This window comes from Ascaphus truei, chromosome 13 (assembly GCF_040206685.1).
Source record: "Ascaphus truei isolate aAscTru1 chromosome 13, aAscTru1.hap1, whole genome shotgun sequence".
NCBI lineage: Eukaryota > Metazoa > Chordata > Amphibia > Anura > Ascaphidae > Ascaphus > Ascaphus truei.
The window spans coordinates 24300655-24320991 of NC_134495.1; the positions used below are offsets into that span (position 1 = coordinate 24300655).

General features: G+C 44.4%; 1 protein-coding gene and 1 long non-coding RNA gene across 3 annotated transcripts in view; one reads left to right on the forward strand and one right to left on the reverse strand.

Moving 5' to 3' along the window:
- GRK3 (G protein-coupled receptor kinase 3) overlaps positions 1-20337 on the forward strand; it is a 226811-nt gene that overhangs the window by 76301 nt on the left and 130173 nt on the right. The window lies entirely within an intron of this gene.
- LOC142465064 (uncharacterized) lies at positions 8754-11621 on the reverse strand. Its single transcript, XR_012787774.1, has 3 exons — positions 11367-11621; positions 9860-9965; positions 8754-8888 (listed from the first exon to the last, which is right to left on the reverse strand). It is a non-coding gene; the product is annotated as an uncharacterized LOC142465064 (long non-coding RNA).

The window sequence follows — 20337 nt, forward strand, 5'->3', positions numbered from 1 at the left end:
GTAATGCCGCAAAATGCCATTCGCAGCCTAGTGCCGGCTCAAGCGAGCCTGGTGGGTTTTCCACTTTTATTTGGACTGACTTGGTCTCCTTTAAATGCACTAAGGTCGTGGAACAAGTAAAACGAGAAATCCTAAGAGATGTCGCCTGGGAATGGGAAAAAAATAATGATTGGAGTATGTTTAGGTATGTCAGCATGGTACGTGCAGGTTAATGATGACTGCATGCGAGAGATGAGGTGTTACTGTTCTTTTACACACTGTCTGTTGTAACATTGTGGGCAGTGCTGTAGAAATAGCTACTGAAGTTGGGGCGAGAGCTGAAAAGGCGTGTGTATAGTACCCTGGTGTGCCATGTCCCTCTGCCAAGGGTGCCTTAGCTCCGGTTGGAAACGCTCTGCTGGCCGCTCCGTGGACGTGGCCCGTGCTGCCTAGGGAGGTAGAGGCTGCAATCCGGCTCTCCTAGCCTGGCACAGAGGAGAGAGAGTAGCCCATCAGTCTTTATACACCGTGGGATGCACCCACTGCGCTGCTGACAAGGCTTGGGTGTGTCGGAAAGTGGAGTAAATTAAACGGCTGCAGCAGGGCAATTCCACAATTCGGATTGATCTGTATTTTATTAAGCGTCTGTGCAGGGACATCAAGTGTCCGAATTGTGGTCACATCGCCCTGTTGCAGTCAATTTCTTTACTCCAGATTTCCTATGGTGTGCAACTGGCAGGTTGGCACCAACGGTTTTGCACGGGGAACCAGGTGGATTACCCCGTGAGCATCTGACATCCTGCGAGTGTGCAAGGTGAATTGTCATATTTCCCTCTGTAGTAAAGAGAGCAGGAGTGAGGGCTTTTTGTGGGGAAGTGCAAATTGTGTGGTGTAAGTTAGAGGAGGGGGTTAATGGGGAGGGTATGATTGGGAAAGACGGTGTGTGTTGTGTGAGGAGGGGGAATACATGTGAAGTATTGAATAAAAGGTTGAGTAGGATGTGTGAATGTGTTGTGCAAGTAGTGGGTGGTGTGCATGTGAACGAAAGAGGGATGAGTAAAGTCTGATGAACAGGTGCCCCGAGATTTAAAATTTGTTACAGAGGTGCCTCCACTCAAATTGTCTTTGGAGAACCACTTATAAGTAGTTGGGAGGGAGGGGGGGGGGGGGGGGGGGAGAGCGGGTGCGTGTGTACTGGACACTCCATGTGAATGAGTAATAATGTCCTGAGGCCTTATTTTATCATTTAGCAATATGAGATGATATATGTTTATGATATAAATTAATATGGTGGTTCCCCTACACTATTCTACACACTAAAGTGGTGAACAAAAAGGAAAGATTTGGGAAGGGCTGAGCTTAGTGGTAAGCGCAAGGCCTTTATAGGCGGTAAGCCCGGTTCATGGCCCCCTCCCCCCCTTGTAACCTTGGGCAAGTCACTTTACCTCCCTGTGCCTCGGGCACCAAGAGTTCTGTTTTATAAACCAGAAAAGATAACACACACACCCATGATGTGACCAGAAACCTCAATAATTGAAGGCCCTCGGGGTGTATCTCTCAAAATATAAATCAATCATTTATTACATAGCACAATAGAAATAAGCGAAACAATCCATAGCCTGTCACAATAAAAACACTTAAAACCATAGCCCACACCTAGCAACGGCAGTCAGTGACATCAATCCAGCACCTGTAGTAAGTGATATAATAACTAGGGCCATATAATGAAGTTATTGCACAATAGCTCCCCCCTCTTTTTTTGTGTGTGTTGTAGGATTGTTACCAGTGCATGTCCGCTTGCTGCGGTATTTACCAGCAGTTCGATTGTAAGCTCCTCCTGCGAAATATTAAGTCTAAACACACACACGCAAGAGCAACCTACATCGATATACCTACAGTGATAGAAGACCTGGAGCATGCTGCCACTAAGACTGACACCAATAAGGTCGCCGGAGACCAATAGTGGTCTAGAGACAAGTGGGAGAACCCCAGTACAATTTGTCACTGTGTGTATCGGCACATTTGGACTCTCTTTGCTTCTACACCCCATGGCTATTTACATTAACGGGGTTGAGATGGCGACCCAGTGGCACTTCGTTGGAAATACTCTTTAGACTGGTCAGCTGTCTCCCTTCTTAGACATGAGTGTGCACTGACATCTTGCATTCGTTGGCAGTCTTATTCCGAGTCAAAAGTAAACAAATGACAGCAGCACGCTGGCAATGGTTTCTCGTGACTATTGCCAGTATTTCTTGGCCCAAAAGCACTCCATACAATTACAGATGAGCTTTGAAATGGTGATGCACCTGATTTGTGTGATGAATGTTTTCATTCTTCATGAATCGCCCCATCTTGGCGCTTCCTTGACGTAGTATGCTGGGTGACAGACTAAAGACGCTCCAGATCTTGCTGCTTCACAAACATGTATGTTACTGTGCAACATGCTGTAGATATTACAGGGAGTTGACATCCCAAACCTAGCTTTCAAAACTGGTAGCTATACACAAATTGGTTCACTCCATATACTGTATGTCTTATTAGATTATAATATTTTGTCTTCAACGACGGCAGAACTTTGTTTACAACATCATATTACTACATGCCGTGTTCCAAGAATCACCTTGTTGCTGCCAACACTGAAATTAATTGCTTTTTTTTTTTTACACCCCAAATTAGTATACGGTGAAGCTGTCTCGCCCCTGGGATGCTTTTAGCTCCCTTGTATTTATTTTTTGGCTCTCCAGTACAAAATACGCTTACGGAAGGGAATTTTAAGAGGATCACTGTTCTTGGAGCATACAAATATAATGAATGCTCTTTTTTTTTTTTTTAAGTGAAACTTCTTAGCTGACAGTGGCTCATTGGAAATTCTCATAGGGTAAAATGGGTTGAGTTGTAACACACTTTGAAAATGGAAGTAGCACACTGCGCGTGTGCAGACTTGGGCTGCAGAAGGGGGGCACAAGTTCACCGCAGCTCTATGTGCGCTGGCCGAACAAAACTGAGATTGGGACATCCCTGCCACCTCCAGTCTTGCAGTGTAGGACAGCGAGAGGCGGAGGTCTGATGCGGTAGGGGGAGCGCGTGCATGGCGCGCACACGCTCCCGATTTTTCAGTTTTCTTTGGCCAGCGCAGACAGAGCTGCAGTGAACTTGTGCCCCCCTTCTGCAGCCCATTTACCCTATGAGAAGTTCCAATGAGCCAATGTCGGCTAAGAAGTTTCACTTCCAAAACATTTTGCTGTTTAAATCAAATTAACTTTATAATGCCATGGGGAAGTGTTTGCGCTTCTACCTTGTAGATACCGTTTCTAAGGCCTCGGAAATAGTCAGCGCGCCTGCGCGACAGAGTGCACGGCGTCGCGCGCGGCTATCGGCCAAGCGATCTGTTGCTTGAGATCCACAGCGATGGGGAGGCAAGGCCGTGACGTCACGAGGCTGGTTCGCCCTCACTGGCTGAACTGCTCACGTGACCCGGCTGTCGCGAGACGAGAAATCTGCCTCGCTGTCGCGTTTCATTGCGTGCTCCATGACCTGCCTCATTGAGGTGCGGCATTTTGTTAGCGGCACGCAGTATGAACGCGGCATAAGTGAAGAGGAGAACACCCCCAAGAAGCAGCATCTTACTCTGCGGTCCCAGGCTTGCCTCTCAGAACTGTATTCAAAGTACACCTACTGCATACGATTAGATCTCGTACCTTTTGCATACGATCTATTGCATGGTTTAATAATCCATGTTGTTGGGTTGTCTAGGCATGTGTGATTAATAAAGGCAGATGAGACTCTGGCAAGTTTACAAAAGCTGTTCTGTTCCCAGAAACTTTTGTACAAACTTTTTAATACTTTATTTTTAAACAGATCACTTGAGCAGTACAGCAAATAAAAATCAAGGCTCGAGGTCTTAATCTAATTTAACAGTAATCTGGCACTGAGCAGTGTTTGCCATTAGCATGTAGTACACTCTTACATCTGATAAACTGTGCTTTGTTACAGCTTATCTGTGTAACTGTATCCACTCAGATCCCAGCTGAAGGGTTTCAAGAACCTCATTTGTGCCCAGATATTTAACATGGGAAATGTACCTTGAGATCAGAGAGACTGCTCTTCCTCAGGTCAGCAATACTGATTAACAAAGGAATCTATGGCTAAAACAGGGTTTGGGAGAGCGTGGGGAAAACAAACAAACAAACAAAAAAAAAAACACAACAGAGATGTACTGTAGATAAGGTAGGGTGAGAAAGTGTTTGAAGACATGGAAGGGTATAAAACGGTGACAAGGAACAGCATGGAGGGGGAAGGGGATGCTGTGGAGGTGGGGGGTTGGGGGGGAGAGAGGTGTGGATAAGGAGACGCAGGCAGGATGATTACAAACAATTGTAATAGTGTGTGAGAAACTCCGTATCCGCATTGTCGTTTTGGTGTCTTTAAGAGTCTTATGGTCAGAATTTTGATTTCTATACATGCGCGCTGTGTATGCGCGGCTGCTTTTTTGTTTACTGTTTCTATGACAGCACGTATGAGCGTGCTGATTGGTGAGGTGAAACTGCTCTTCGATTGGCCAGCATATATGTGAGTGGATGGGAGTGCGGTGTTTGGTGCTTGTTTTGACTTCGGTATAATTACTCTGTGCAGCTGTCTCCACTGGGCACTTTCTGACTCTCATTGGTGGTGAGTAGGTGATTGCACTGGGTTATGGGTATTTAATGGAGGCTTTAGTCATTTGTGCACTGTATTACCTGGAAGAAGGTCCCTCTCAGAGGACCGAAACGTCGGTTGCGGTGCCGGTATGTTTTAATACATCATTATTGGATTACAAAGTGCGGTATGCTGTCTCTTCTTACCAGTGTTAAACCTGGTATATTGGTTCTATTGGATATCTTTGGGATAAGCATCAGGCTTTAGGATATGGATGGTGTGTGCATTTCTGGACTTATATGTGTGTGTATGTGTATGTGTATGTGTGTGTATATATATATATATATATATGTATATATGTATATATGTATGTATATATATATATATATATGTGTATATATATATATATATATATATATATATATATATATATATATATATATTCTATATACACACACACACAGTATTAGTACAGCAAATGGAAATATCACTGGAGCGCATTATGCATGCGAATGTGAAATCGGCACTCCTAAAAAGGTCTATTGTAAAAGGAACCAGCACTCTCGAGCAGTGAATTGTGAAAAAATGGGTTTATTTACAGTAGATCTAAAAGGCAGAAGATAGGGGAACCAAGACAACTTGCAATGCTCCATTTCCACACTTCCTAATTGAAATCGCTCAATAAATATTAGACTATTCTTTTTCAGCCACAAAATGCATAAATCACCAATAAACAACCTATAAATCCTACCTGTGCGATTACATTTTTCTTATCATTCATGCGCGTTTGCCTATTAATAGGAGACTGGCCTCATTTTGTCGTGCCGCCTTTGTTTCTTCTCTTAAGGAGATGATTGATTTTTATTTCCTTCTCTGTGTGTCTTAAGCGACCTCCGGCTAATCCCTCCTAAACTCCTTCTGCGTGGACTTGGCTCCATTTACTTCTGCATTCTCATTACAGGGCCCATGCTTCAAACAGATTGTTTCCACGTTGTTACTTTGTACTCGTTCTGAATCCTTCCCATCTACTGTACATCTTGGTTAACATCTTTCGGTGCTGGAGGGGCCTTTATGTTTCATTGCGACTACAAGGGTAGTGAAGTGAGGAGGACTTGGGACTTGCCAGCAAGGCGTTTGGCGATACGCTTTTAACCAGGGCTTTTCTTTGTGACGGTACGGGTGACCGGCACCCTTTTCTCTTGCCTTCTCCTCCTGCTCCTCATCTCCAGCATCTTCTCATTGTGCGAAGCGTCTCCATGACGAGGCGCTGTTAAATGATGCCGCGTCTCCATGACGAGGCGCTGTTAAATGATGCCGCGTCTCCATGACGAGGCGCTGTTAAATGATGCCGCGTCTCCATGACGAGGCGCTGTTAAATGATGCCGCTGGAGGAAACAAGGAGAAGGTAAGAGGCCCTGCGCATTCCCTGGGTACCGGCACCTATTTTCTTACCAAAAATAACATTGTTTTTAATGTTTTTTTTTTTTTTAAATTGCCTTTTATGTTATGGTTTAATATACCTAAAAGTCAATGCACTATAGTGCTTTGTACTTTCTATTTTTATGCATTTGTATCCTACACACGTGCGGGTGTATAAAATATAGTCTAAAGCAATTTAGTTCGGCATTTGGGCCTCGACTTGTGAGGCAGACGTTTTGGATTTGTGAGGCCATTTATGGCGTTGGGAAGCGGTGTTGATTATCACTGGTGGATCGCGGTGTAGGGAGGTTGGGCTTTGGCTGTGTGAGCACTCACACATACTGTACGTACCACTACGTGTGATGTTTTTTGTCGCTGGGTTTGCAAGCCATTATGAAGTCTTTGACTTCAGCGTCGCCACAATTAAATCTTAAGTACAGAGGGCAAGAACAGCCAAATCCAATATATCTTCCAAATGACTTTCGTACTGTTAATATAATGGCAAAACAGTATTTTGTGGAAATTAACGCAGCCCCTGTTGTTCCAATATGTCACATTAGCAGAACAACTCCAGAACCGGCTTTGTACAGAATAGCTCATGCCCGCAGGCAAAGACAAATTAACGTTCAGCTTTCTTTCTGTGCATGGGGCTTCGTATAAAGAGAACTCGAGCACAAGTCCAATTCATGGCCCTGAGGGTTTCAAACCTATGATTTATTCCCATTGAGACATAGGTCCTTTTACAAACTTCTCTTGGTTATTTGTATGGTCGGATATTACGGCGCTGTGTGATCCATGAAGCGGAGTGTGTTCTTGCAGAGAGAAATTGCCACTGCGCTCTGCTTTTCACTGTGCCTCCTTTTTACTTGGAGGTGGCTAGAATGCTAATTACTTTAATAATGATAATGGAAAATGTGTTGGTGCGAAGATTACTGAAAAATTGGCAGCTGCTGTTCATGAGCAGAGACGTAAACATATTGCATATGGGCAAATTACTAATCTCTTTCACTTTTTACAGCTGCATTTCAGGTTCAGGGAGGAGACTTTCAAAACGCCTCGAAAATGAATGGTGTGCACTGTATAATAATACTGAGCATCTTTGTACACTTCCCCAAGCGTGTGTAATATGACATGTGTTCTATTTTCCTTCTACGCCATAACCAGTACAGCTTCAACGGTTTCTTTTCTCCTCTATTGGTGTGCGGTGGAGATTAAAGGCGTTTTTCAAGAGTAATTCCCATGCACCCCTGAAGAAGCGTCGGACGATTGCTAATATGTACTCTTACGCCATAACGTACCTCTGATTTTATATGGTTGAAAGGGTATATGTTGAAGCGTCCATCACGAAGATTTGGGAGAGGAACTACTTCAATCGCTTAATCCTTTTTGTTGAGTTTGTTTGGGACTTTATTTTAGGAACAAGTAGAAGGGTGAAACGTGTTCCAGGTAAATATTTGGGCGTTTCCCTGGGAAGTAGGGAGTATTGTCCAGTGTGGTTAGAGAACAAAGGAAATTCTGCTGAAATGTCTCTTAAGACAATTTAATGTTTTTTTTTTGTTTTTTTTCCATTGACTCGTATAGATGTTAAGAAAAATGAAACCGTGTAAAGGCAGGCTGGAAACCTAGGGATGTTTCATATATGTTTCCAGTATGGTTGGAAGACCTTTACCTGCAGCAGCTGTCTTTCCTGGATCAAAGCTGCCTGAGTTGAAGATGATGGAAGGCTCTTTGTCTCTGACTTACTGCCGTCTCTTCATTCTGCTTCTGTGCTTTCTCGGGATAATCAAACCGCTTGGCTGATCTTTTTAGTCTACAACAGTGATTCCCAACCTTTTTTGTTTGGAGGAACCCTTGAAGTATTTCGGAAAATCTCAGAGAACCCCCTATCTGGCTGACACATATTAGGTTCATTTCCCACCTTACGAGCCCCCTCTATTTCCCAAGAAAAAAAGGGGGAAGGACCCCCAAGCCGATGCTCTAATGTAGCAATGTCCACATATTAAATAACTGGATGTGTAGTTATAAACACCGGTATGTATAAATGATAAGTAGGTGGTCCGTGCGCTTCAGCCAAAAATGTGTGAGAAAAACTAGGTGCAACCACCACCTCACCTGGACTCTGTCGGGGTAGCCCTCAAGCCAGCTCGTAGGTTCTGACCCCCAACTGCACGTAATCCAGATGGAGCTGCACCTCCTTCCTTTAACAGCGGGGATGGCAACCCGGGACGCGATGCCAGCTGATGATGGCAGAGACCTGTGTGGACAGAGCCTCCTGCTCCTACACCGGGTGCCTGACGATTCCTCCCGCGTTGTGACTGTTAGGTACCGTGCAGGGGGTGGTGGCTGATGGGAGACTGGCAGGCGATCCACACGATGGTCGTCTCCGTCAGATGTCTTCCTCTCGCGGTGTCCACATGCGTGAGTGGAGCCCCGCCCTCACACTGGCTATGCCCGAACCATTAAGCAGCTGTGGAGGACATCCTCACGATGGAACTGCTGCTGTAAGTATACTCGAACCGGATGAGCGTGCTTCAATACCGGTAAGGAGGTAAAGAGTAAAAGGAATGGAAGGTAGAGCACTGCAAAAAGCAAAGGGCTGGAGGCAAAAAAATAACTATTTATTGGGCATATAAGCCAAATGAACAAACACACAAACTAAAAAAACTCTGACGCGTTTCCCGCCGTGGAGGCGCTTTATCTTATCCTGCAGTCCTGAGAGCGGAGGGGGGTTCCGAGGCTGAGATCAAGGAGAGCCGTCGCGGGCCATACAGTGAGTGCGGGCGGCTATGCGGAACCCCTGGGACTGCTCCACGAAGCCCCAGGCTTCCTCGGAACCCTGGTTGAGAATCACTGGTCTGCAATGATATGGAATATGTTATGGTTAGGAAGAACCGTTTCACAAATTTGTTGCAAGTCAAATTGGATAGGACCTCTAATTTGAGTTTGTACACGTGCTTATCTGTTCTTCAAACAGGTTGCAGGCCGCACGGGCAGAGGAGAACTTGAGGTGGGAAGTTTTGTCCCAGACCGGTGTTGGAGCTTCCTACAAGATCATGTTAAAGGTGTATTCCAAATTGAGCAGAGGTGGGAAGCAGGGGGAGATGGACAGTGATCATTTCTGTTCTGGGGACCCCCTGTTTCCGGAGGTACCGGGGAAGGTGCCACCAGTAATTCCTGGTTGTTTAAATCCCCAACATTACGCAGGCCAATAGGAAGCCACAAAGAATGCTTCTGCTTCCTATTGACCTCTGTAAAGTGGGAGATTTAAACCTCCATTTTGTTTCCCCGCGAGGGTAGGAACCAGCCGCACTTTTCCCAGTTAATATTTAGGGAAGCAGGGTGTCCTCGGTGTTGAAATTAACACTGTTCAGCTCCAGCGACCCACTGCTTCATACCATGTTAAAAATGGGGGTAATAAATACATCTCTGAGTGGGAGGGAGCGGGGGGGAAAGCTTCTTTAAGCCGATCCAGAAGGAGGCAGTGACATCCATTTTAACAGCCACAAATGATTTCTAATATATGACTGTAATACAGAATAATAATAATAATAAGAGAATTGGTCTTTAAGGGACAGCAAGTTCCACTTTAGTGGGTCAAACCATTTTTAAAATGGCTTTCTTAGAAAGCTTAAATCACCTTTTAAAGTAATTCTTCTTTATTTCCATCTTGTGAAAAAGGAATATGAATTGCTCCTTGTGTGGCACACTGCACATCAGCGACTTGGGGTTTGTCTGTTTGGCACAACAGTCAACTTGCAAACAAAGTATAAAAGCGAAGCCAACAATTATGGTGACTAAATGTCTTTGTAGGGATAAGACCACTTACCAAGCATCGTCCCTCTGAGACGTTTGTTCACCATGGAAATATTCAGCGTTTAAACATTATTTTGAAATACTTAGACTTGTCCTAGGTTGGAGTTCCCCTTTAAGTCCTAAGATAAGAAACATTGGGCCTTGTATAAGGATGTGTTCATTATCTTCATATACAATATACTCTGACCCCATCCTACTATCTCTAAGTCTCCCACATTACCACTTAGATTGTAAGCTCTTTGGGCAGGGATATATATATATATATAAATATACACACACACACACATATATACACATACATACACACACACACACACACACACACACACACACACACACACACACACACACACACACACACACACACACACACACACACACACACACACACACATATACACACACATATACACACACATATACACACACATATACACACACATATACACACACACACACACACACACACACACACACACACACGTGTGTTTTGCACATACTGTATATACCTAATGAGTTGCAGAGCACTGTTGGAGACCAATAATTAAATGGTTGGTACCCATGCAGTGGCATATTAACCAGTTCTCTGCTGGCATGTCCTGCAAAGCATTACGATACTGGCACATATGCAAGATCAGGTAGGTAGATGCTAACCCCTTCATTGCCTAGGGATCTGAAACACAGGTGCGCTAGCACGTATGCACAATGCACAGATACGTATTAACCCCATCATAGCCAGAGGCCTGAGACATATTGCAAAGCAAACAAAAGATGACTCTCCGGCTAAAGTGCTTCAAGAAGATTAGCGATATGAAATGGCAGCATATGGCAAAGGAATATTATAAAGAAGAAAAGCCTTCTGCTGACACTACAGAATAAATTCTATTACGCCCAGGTTGAAAGCACAACTTTGTCTGACACTGTTTATTTTTATATTTGTTATTGCAATCTTTTCTTCTCATGTTATGCACCATGTTGGCGTGCGATCTGCCACGTTATTTTGGATGAGCACTTCTGATTTTGCCAGCACCCTATCCCATTGCCTGTGGCAATGAACGAGCCGGAACATTTTTTTATTACCATTTCTCTTCAAGAACATTTTTATTTTAGAGCCTGTAATTAATCTGCAGACATTTTCTGGCTTGTGTTTTTGATCATTTCAAAATGTTTGCGGCATGCAGAGTTTGGGACGAGACTAAAAAATTAACCACTGATTACTTACAAATACATTTCATATTATATATATATATATATATTTTATATATATATTTTATATTATATTTTTTATATATTATATATATATATATATATATATATTTATTACTGGCACTCGAAGACTGAGCCACTGATTGAGCAACCTGTCCTGAAGCAGGGATAGCCTGAAAACCTGACCTGTTGGTGACCTTTGAGGACTGGAGTGTGCTCCCCCTGTCCTAATGTGTCTGTAAGCCTCTCCGCATCACACTTAGATTGCAAGCTCTTTGGCGCAGGGTCTCCTTTAGCCTTACGTTGTCACTTACTTGTTGCACTTATTCCCATTAGGAGTAGAGTGCATTGTTAGAAGCGCAGACAGGTCCATCGTTAGGTCTTCTTTGCTGTCATCGTTAGTTATTTTGTTCACGTCACTGGGAATCCATCCACACAAAAGACATTTGCCCCTCCTGACTTCTCAGCTAAGCTGATTTTTCAGGACCCTAAAAGGGAAAGCTTGCTCTGAGGATCTCAGCTGTCTTGTCGTGGGCCTGTTTTCCATCAGCTAGAACCATGTGACCCAACGCTGGAGTAAATCCAGCGCTCCCCTCTCTTAACCGTTAACTGGCCAATAGGCATAACCTGTAAAGTTCTCATCATCAGGCCAATGATAATGCTGTTAACGAGGTTGTACAGTATGTAGTTAACTAAAGGCTCTTTATGATGACCCCCTTCTGTAAAAAAAAATCCTGCAATGCAATGTGTAAAATGTTGAGCGATATCCATTTAGTTTATCCCAGACATCTGAGACTCAGATAAGTTTTGGTGAGTAAAGTGATGGAAGGAATCCATGTTAAAGTAGGTGAGAAGCTGAAAGTGAGTGCTCCTTTGCGTGTCCTTACCCAGAATCCCTGGCTGCAGTAGAGGCACCCTATGTGGTGTGATTCTGTGGGTAAGTCAGGTTTATGGAATGGTCTGAGACGTGACTGTGCTCATTCATCATTGATGAACATCTGAGACACTGTTCTCTTATTTTGTAGTGGGTTTAAGAGTTCCTAACGAAACCTGTGCTGTGGGAGTGGGTCTGACGAGAATTCACTGCAGATCCGATGCATTCCAAGCTTCTCTCACTGTACCTTCCTGACGCGTTTTACTCACTCCATCCTTAGCCTGTTGTGTGAAACTGTCTGAGCTGAGACCTCATTCCATTTCTCACCTTAAAACACTCTACAGATTGATGTTGCTGGCAGCCAAATGTATTGGTTTTTCATGGTGGCCTTCACTGCAACATGTTTCAACACACTACAATGCAAGTCCTCTACGCAGCGGTCTGGAACGTTTGGCCATGGCCAAAAGGCTGCCAGGAGATTTCCCCGCCATGTCCTCTCCCGCGCCCGACCCGACAAGTCAGGTCTACCGTGCCCGCCCGGTCTGATAGCGGCATGTTTAAATGTCCCGCATGGGACTGCTGCACTGCATAGACAGATTGCACCAACGCGCCATCTTTAAATGTACCGTGGAGTTCAGCCTGTCTCGGCAGTGTAGCGGTCCTGCACGAGATATTTAAACATGCTGTTGTCAGAGTGGCAAACCTGGCTTGCCTTGTTGGCTTAGGTGTTCTGCAGCATTCGGGCACAGGAGTGGACATTGCGGCGAAATGTCCCACGGCAGGCTGCCCTGCGGCGAAGTGTCCGGTGGCATTTTTGTCGCGCCCAAATTTCATATTCCACTCTCCGCAGTGTTTACCGATTTGAAATGATTAATACAAAATTGACTGCTTTAAAATGATAGGCTTTTTATTCTGATGCATGGATAACTTTAAAACCTGACCTGTTGGTGGCCCTTGGGTACTGGAGTTGGCCACTCTGACCTAGTACCATCAAACCTTTGAACCTTATAAGCACCTATTCATATTCAGTCGGACAGTAAAATGTAAACGTTTGGCAGGGTTGGGGTTAGTTAGGTGCTCTGGGCCATCTTGGGAATCACAAGACACGCTGAATTCTTTTTCTTGTAAGCGGAGTCATAATTTAAGAAAGAAACTCAAATGATTTGGATCTCGGCCTAAAGTAGTTTGTATTCTTGCGAGGGGAAATATTCAGAATATGCATGTGTGCTTGTTTAGACTTTCAAAACATGAACAGTGCACTTAAAATGAGCGATTTGTCTGCGTTGTGGCACTGGGAGGCTGTTTCGATCTTTCTTAATTCAACGATTCCCACCATGATTTGACATACAGGAATAAGCTTAATTTGCAGTCTGTCCATTTCCCTGCCATTCTAATATTGCAGGATCCCAGTCAGACTATTAATTCCATCTCACTCACTGAGCAGTTTCATAGCATAGAGGGCTTCTTAATGATCTCTTTAGTGGTGGGATGTTTCAATGCTACGGTTCTTCCAGCACTTAAGTAGTACGGCGCACAACATGCTCACATTCAGTTATTATTGTTGGGTGGGACAAGGATAATTTCTCCAATGTCAACTGAAGTCCGTAGTGCTGGTACTTCCCATGCATTCAGCAGCATGGCGGAACCGGCTCATTGAGCAGAGGCACGGACTGTGAAATCAAATCAGTGACACGGACTTTGCAGCAGGGGTTCAAATCCAGTGTCCGCTCCTTGGTGCCCAAAATAATGTTATAAGCTCCACAGGGACTAAAAAAAGAAAAATTAAGTTTATGTACAGCGCTATATAGACTGTCAGTGCAATAAAAGGAAACAAAAATATGATATGACCTGCTCTTTTTTTAAATGTATTTATTTCGGAAGAGCTTCCTCAGGCCCTGTACGTGCAGAGTTGCAAATGTTGTTTCACTTGGCAGGCAACGGCAGACAGTTTCTTTTTCAGACTAGCTAAAGGCCTTTCTTAATTCCACGTATTCCAGCCTCCCCCCCCCCCCCCAAAATAAACCACCTTTTGTAACCCGTTGAACAATTGTCTTCCTTATACTAATATAACCTTGCTGAAGAACAAAGATTTTGCTTCTTGTGCCTCTCTGAAAATGAATTACAAACGAGATTTGTGATGGGGCCTCTAAATGGGGGAGTGTTTGTTAATCACGTCTTTTATTTACATTTGGCACACCCAGTGTGTCTCACAGAGCCTATAACGATCAGGGGAGTGGCAGAGAGGAGGGGGCTTTGTCTGTGCCAAACTCTTGCTATACAGTGACCTGAAACCAAAGGGAGGAGCCAGAGGAAATCCAGCCCCACCCAAGTCTCCGCTCAGCACGTTTACTGACTAGCTCCAAAAAGTGACGGGAAAATAATTAAAAGTGCCAGATTTTGGTACAAAGATGACTCCATCACCCAGTTTTAACCCTTTAAACATGTGGTGGCCATCAGTACACTTTGGTCCTCCGAGAATTCCCACATCCCAAAAGGAGAAGACGCCATTGTGTATTTGTCTGTATGTATTGAATTGTATTGTATGTCTTTATTTATATAGCGCCATTAATGTACATAGCGCTTCACAGCAGTAATACATGTGGTAATCCAATAAATAACAGATAATATAAATAACAGATCATGGGAATAAGTGCTTTAGACATTAAGGAAGAGGAGTCCCTGCTCCGAGGAGCTTACAGTCTAATTGGTAGGTAGGGAGAACGTACAGAGACAGTAGGAGGGAGTTCTGGTAAGTGCATCTGCAGGGGGCCAAGCTTTATGTGCCATGTGTTCAGAATAGCCACAGTCTACATACACAGTATGTATGGTATCTTCCTAAGGTGCCACCAAACCTGTATGATAAATAACATTGTTCTAATTGATAGCGTTAAAAAGCCTTTGTTCTGCTGTATTATGTCGTTCGGTTGCATTATTCTCTTGCATTTTTATTGCTTTAAGATTTTCCGTTATCTGTACTAGAGCGCAGTGTGGAGCCACTTGAAATGTGAAATCGCCGGTTTTCACGCAGCATTTGCCGCAGAGAATAGATCTCCGTGAATGTTGGATCGCTGGCATATTTGAGTGAGCGCAGCTTCCGGGAGTTTAATCCCCTTAACCCTGTTTTTTCTAGGCTGCGGTGTTTCGGGACTGGAGAAATGGCATAGCCTGTGGTGTAGAATATTTTATAGTGTAGCACTGCAGTCATTTTAATAACCTTACTGCCCAAATGAATATCTACGTTTAGATCAAGGGTGGCCAACGCCAGTCCTCAGGGGCCACCAAGAGGTTAGATTTTCAGGATATCCCTGCTACAGCACAGTCATTGACTGAACCACTGATTGAAGCAGGGATATCCTGAAAACCTGACTTGTTGGTGACCCAAAAGCTACGGCTCCAGTCAGTGCGCACGTTGGAGCTCCTGGCGGCGCGTCCACCCGTTTCTGAAGTGATCCGTGGACTTCTGATTGCTCGCGATGGGGGCACGGCCATGACGTCACGCGGCTGGTTCGCCGTCATTGGCTGACCCGCCACCATGATGTAGTCATCACTCAGCCACCATGCCAAAAGTCAAAAGCCTTGACTTTTAAAAATGTGGTAGCGTCACTCGCGCTTGGTCATGCACGCATGCGCACTGACTAGGGCCTGCGCCATAGAGGACCGTATCTTGTTTCTGTTGCGCGAGCAGTAGGGACGAGGCTTTAAGGACTGGAGTTGGCTACCACTGGTCTAGATTATGTATCTCTTCCAACAGTGGACTGTTCACTGAACCTAAGCGGTTAATTTATAGCACCAAGACCATGCTATTGCTTGTGTAGATGGTCCTGACTCTCGCATAGGAATGGATGTGGACGTTCTCTCCTTCAAAGGTTGACGCTTGCGGACATCACAAAGGCCAATAACTAATGTGCCGACGTGCCACGTGACATCCTTTGAACACCCATAGAGTCACTAAAAAGATGATCTCGCCCAGCGTCGTGTATGCAAGACAGTAACGGTCGCAGAGTTTTCACCCTGTATTTATAGGGGGTTGAAACACATGGGTCTGTTTATCGAAGTCTACAAACCTGCTGAAAAGTAATATAAATACCAGTTTTGTACCCCTTTTACAGCCAGATAATTGATCCCCTTATTTAGAAAGGGAACACAGATTGAGATCCTATTGTACTTACTAAAATCCGTTTACAGCGAAGGAGGCTCCATCAGTGAGGTGGTTAACACCTTCAGCTGTTTCATTATACTTGGGTGGTTAGTTGATGTTAATTAAAGCAATTCAGTGCCTCAGGCTGCGTCTACACTCTCCTTAAGTCTCCACATTCGTATTCCAGAGTGGTGTACTTGTTCATAGTGGCTGAGGATATGCATTGGTTTAAGGTTGTTGACAATCGGCTGATTAGATGCTTGTGAGGCAACAGGATTGCCACCATCTGGCTATTATCCTAAATCTATGGTGAGTACGTTTGAGACCAAATAAATAAACACATTGTCTAAACGACCATGTTTTTAAGGGATGTAACCTTGAGATCTTCAGTCGGGAATTATCAATGCAACTAGATTCCTTTAACTCTTGTAATCATCCTTATCTTGTCATCCTAACAAAGGTTATTGCCACGTGCAAATCTCGTCACTTATGGTAGAAGAAACCATTTCAAACCAATATACTGTATCGGTGACTTGTCTTCTTGGTTTTGGTTTAATTGCTTTCCCACTTAAATGAGCACTTCAGTATTAGGCAATCCTTTTTTTTAAAATTTGGACTAACAATAGATATTATAAGAGACGCTTTCCAGAGTTCTCTCTCTGTTCCTCGGGTCCAGCAGACTGCTTGACCTGCGGAAGAGCGAGACCTCTGGAACGCTTGTCTTATAATATCTATTGTTCGTCCAAATATAAAGGGATCGCCTAATACTGAAGTACCCCTTCACTCTGCACGATCGCAGCTGGACTAACACGGCTATTTCTACTTCCCCACTTCACATATGTTGTATTTGCAGTATAATGCATGCTTTTCATGTGCCACCTTGGCTAGTCTTTGAAACGCTTGTCGCATGGTTTAAAACCATTAACATTTAAGACAAACAGCCTGTCTCCGAAAAGCATAACAAATTCCACACGTTGTACAACACAACCTGTTTTTTTTGTTTTTGTGGGGCTGCTTTACCCTATGTAGCTAGAGTGGCCCGTCAACCATCGCTTTGCAATGCATCACAGATCCCTCCGGCAGAGAAGGGGTTAAGGGATCAAACGAGTTAATGTGCAGTGTTTCCACCAGTGAGCCCACGTTTTCTAATAGAAAAATATTTTTCAGCATGCCGAGCAGTGCTTAGAAAGTACACACACAATGCATTCTCCTTTTTTTCAAGAACCACATTGAAGATGGCCTGTCTGGGAGATACTTATTGCAATTACAAATGCCCACATTTTCCTAGTGACTCGTCTAGCCACTGCTCGTAAATAAATGTTCACAGAGCACGAGAGAGGAACAGCGCGATGTGAAGAGCCCTGTACATACTTTATTCTCAGCATGGAATGTACTTTTAAGAGTGGGGTCTCCAAGGGATGAAAATACCCAAGTATGCAAAGAATCTGGGCTCTGAATAATATGATAAGTCTCTGCCTTTCACAGTTCATTGGCAGCTCAGCCACGCTAGACATGAAAACACGTTTCAAAGCTCAGACCCTCACGTGGAGAGGAAGGCAGTCCCAGGTATAGAAACACTGTGTTTGCTTTGTTTGGGCATTGGCTGTTTGACCTGTTCAGTTGAGGAAGGCAGGAAGTCCTGGACGTGCAGTGTTACTAAACCAGTACTTCCATTTCAAAGCACACTGCTGGTATTGTTATATGGGTATGTTAGCAACATCTTCCCAACACCTGTAAAATGAGACCTCTTTTTCTAATTCAGCTCTGCTTAGACCAATGGTGGGCAACTCCGGTCTTCCAGGGCCACCAACAGGTCAGGTTTTCAGGATTTCCCTGCTTCAGCACCGGTGGCTCCGTCGTTATGACTGAGCCACCTGTGCTGAAGCAGGGATATCCTTAAAACCTGACCTGTTGGTGGCCCTAGAGCAGGAGTGCGCAAACGTTTGAAGCTGCGTCCCCCCTGCCTGCTCCCTTCACTGCTCGCGCCCCCCTTACCTCTTTGGTCGGAGTCAAATTACGCCGCGGGTCATGGGACGTCACGTGACACCGGGGCGTCATTTGATGCCGCATTGCAATGGCGACAGCATGTGAGGGCACGCCAAATGACGCCGTGTTGCCATAGCAACGTGTCGCACTACCCATCTGAATCACAATAAGTAGAGTGGCAGAGGCCTCACGCGATCTCCTGACATTTAATTTTAATGCAACCGCCGTACCCCCCTGAAAAATCCCCCAGTTTGCGCACCCCTGCCCTAGAGGGCAGCAGTTGCCCACCCTTGGTTTAGACTGGAGTCTGTCCCTGGTTGCGGGTGGAGCTTGCTTCGCCACACATCCATTACTCTTCCTTTGTGGCCAATGTTCTAATTGTTTGTTGGCAGCAGCTCTGTGGGCTTCCTGCTCATACACAATCTTTATATGGGACAGCCCTGGATCACATGTTACTGTGTAAGTTGTATTTTAATTCATTTCTTCCAACCTTCATACCTCGGTGTACGGCAACAAGAGGGTGAAATGTGTCATTCGTGTTAGGGGCGGAACAAGCAGTTTAGTACCTTATAATAGACTGGAGGTTACTTTGTGCACATTCGTAACGTAGCTGGACGCTGCTGGAAACCCTACTGCTCCCTCCCCTAGTATGTGCCACCTAATTTCCTAAACCCTACTAAAGCACAGATGTCAAAGGCGTCTGCAGTGTGTGTTCCCCTGCTGGCCATTGAAGCAACAACAACAAAAAATATCAAGTGGTTGGTTGGAGATGACACCTGTAGTGGTCACTCTGATCCATTGCACAAGGAGAAACTTCGCAGCCATACATGGTTGTATCAGATAGATCCTTTCTACTCCATCTGTTTGTTGGAATGGCATTTACAAACGCATGCATTTTGCAGCACCACACAGAAGCAATGTTGTGTTAGTCGGCATCCATAATTCCTGTGCCGCGGAGCGAACAATGCACACCTAAGTGCAGGATAGATCTACGGCAAATTGGAAAGAGTCTGGGTATTATTTTCTCACATCACTCTTTAGAAACTATAATGTGTACATACACACATATACACATATACATACGTACAGTATATGTGTGTATGTATATACATACATACACATATTGATACACACCCACACACTTAAATTGATACACACACACGCACGCGCGCACACGCACACACAATATATATTTATTTTGAAAACATTTCTGGCATTGCTGGGTTTTTCATGGGACCTTGGTTTGAGTGAAGTATTTATAGTCATTTATTCATATAAGGGGTGCTTGCTTTTGCTATGTTTTTCCTTAGTGGTGTGCCATATATAGATAGATATAGGGATATAATCTATATCATAATTATATATATATACATAATATAATGTAATTCAAATAATTGAACTAGCACCCTTCCTACAGTGATTTATATGGCTGTATAAATACCACTTTAGCCAGTAGAGGCAGCCAAATGACCTAATGTAATGTTCTTGCAGACCTTCAAAGGATTACATTGGAATCTGCAGCAACTTTCATGTTCCTCTCAAAAAGATTTGCCTTCAATCGATAAGCGTCTTCATCTTCTGAGAGCCACAGAGGCGCATAAATTGCAAAGCTTTGGGATCAAACAGTGGGATCTGCATAGAGAAACTGCCCCCCGCCCTCCCCCCCCTATGGCTAAAATAAAGCGGTCCTTCCTGTCTTCATTAGGATGACCTCCGCAAACTTCAAAGCCGGTGGCATGTAGGAGATCAGAAGTGAGAAAACAGCCAAATAACACCCTCCCCACCACCCCGCCCAGTCACAATATGCAGGATGTCTACAGGTGTGAGATCCGATCCCCACAGTGCACCTTGTACACACATTTACATAAGGACTTCAATCTCTCACTCACTGTTCAGGATTTAAATCACTGCAAGGCTGGGTTTCCATGGTCCCACGGATATTTTCGGTGACCGGATTCCAGGTACAGGTTTTTCCTTTAACCCCCTACCCCCATTTTTTTTTTTTTTTTATTTTTACAAAGTGGGAGCCGGCTGTCCTTCGTAAGCTCTACAGGGGGAAACAAAATGGCTGCCAAATCTCAGGACGCTGCCCCAGAGGTTGGGCTTTCTGTTGAACACCCATTTAAATCCCATTTAAAAGCCAGGAAGTAATCGTGTTAATTTCACTAGTAAGTATCTTCGGAACATGGGAGGATTGGGAGCTCAGGTGCTGGGAACAGAGCGGTCCAGCGTCAGGGGACCCCAGCTATAGGTGAAAGTTCTTATAAAAATGATAATTAAACATAGA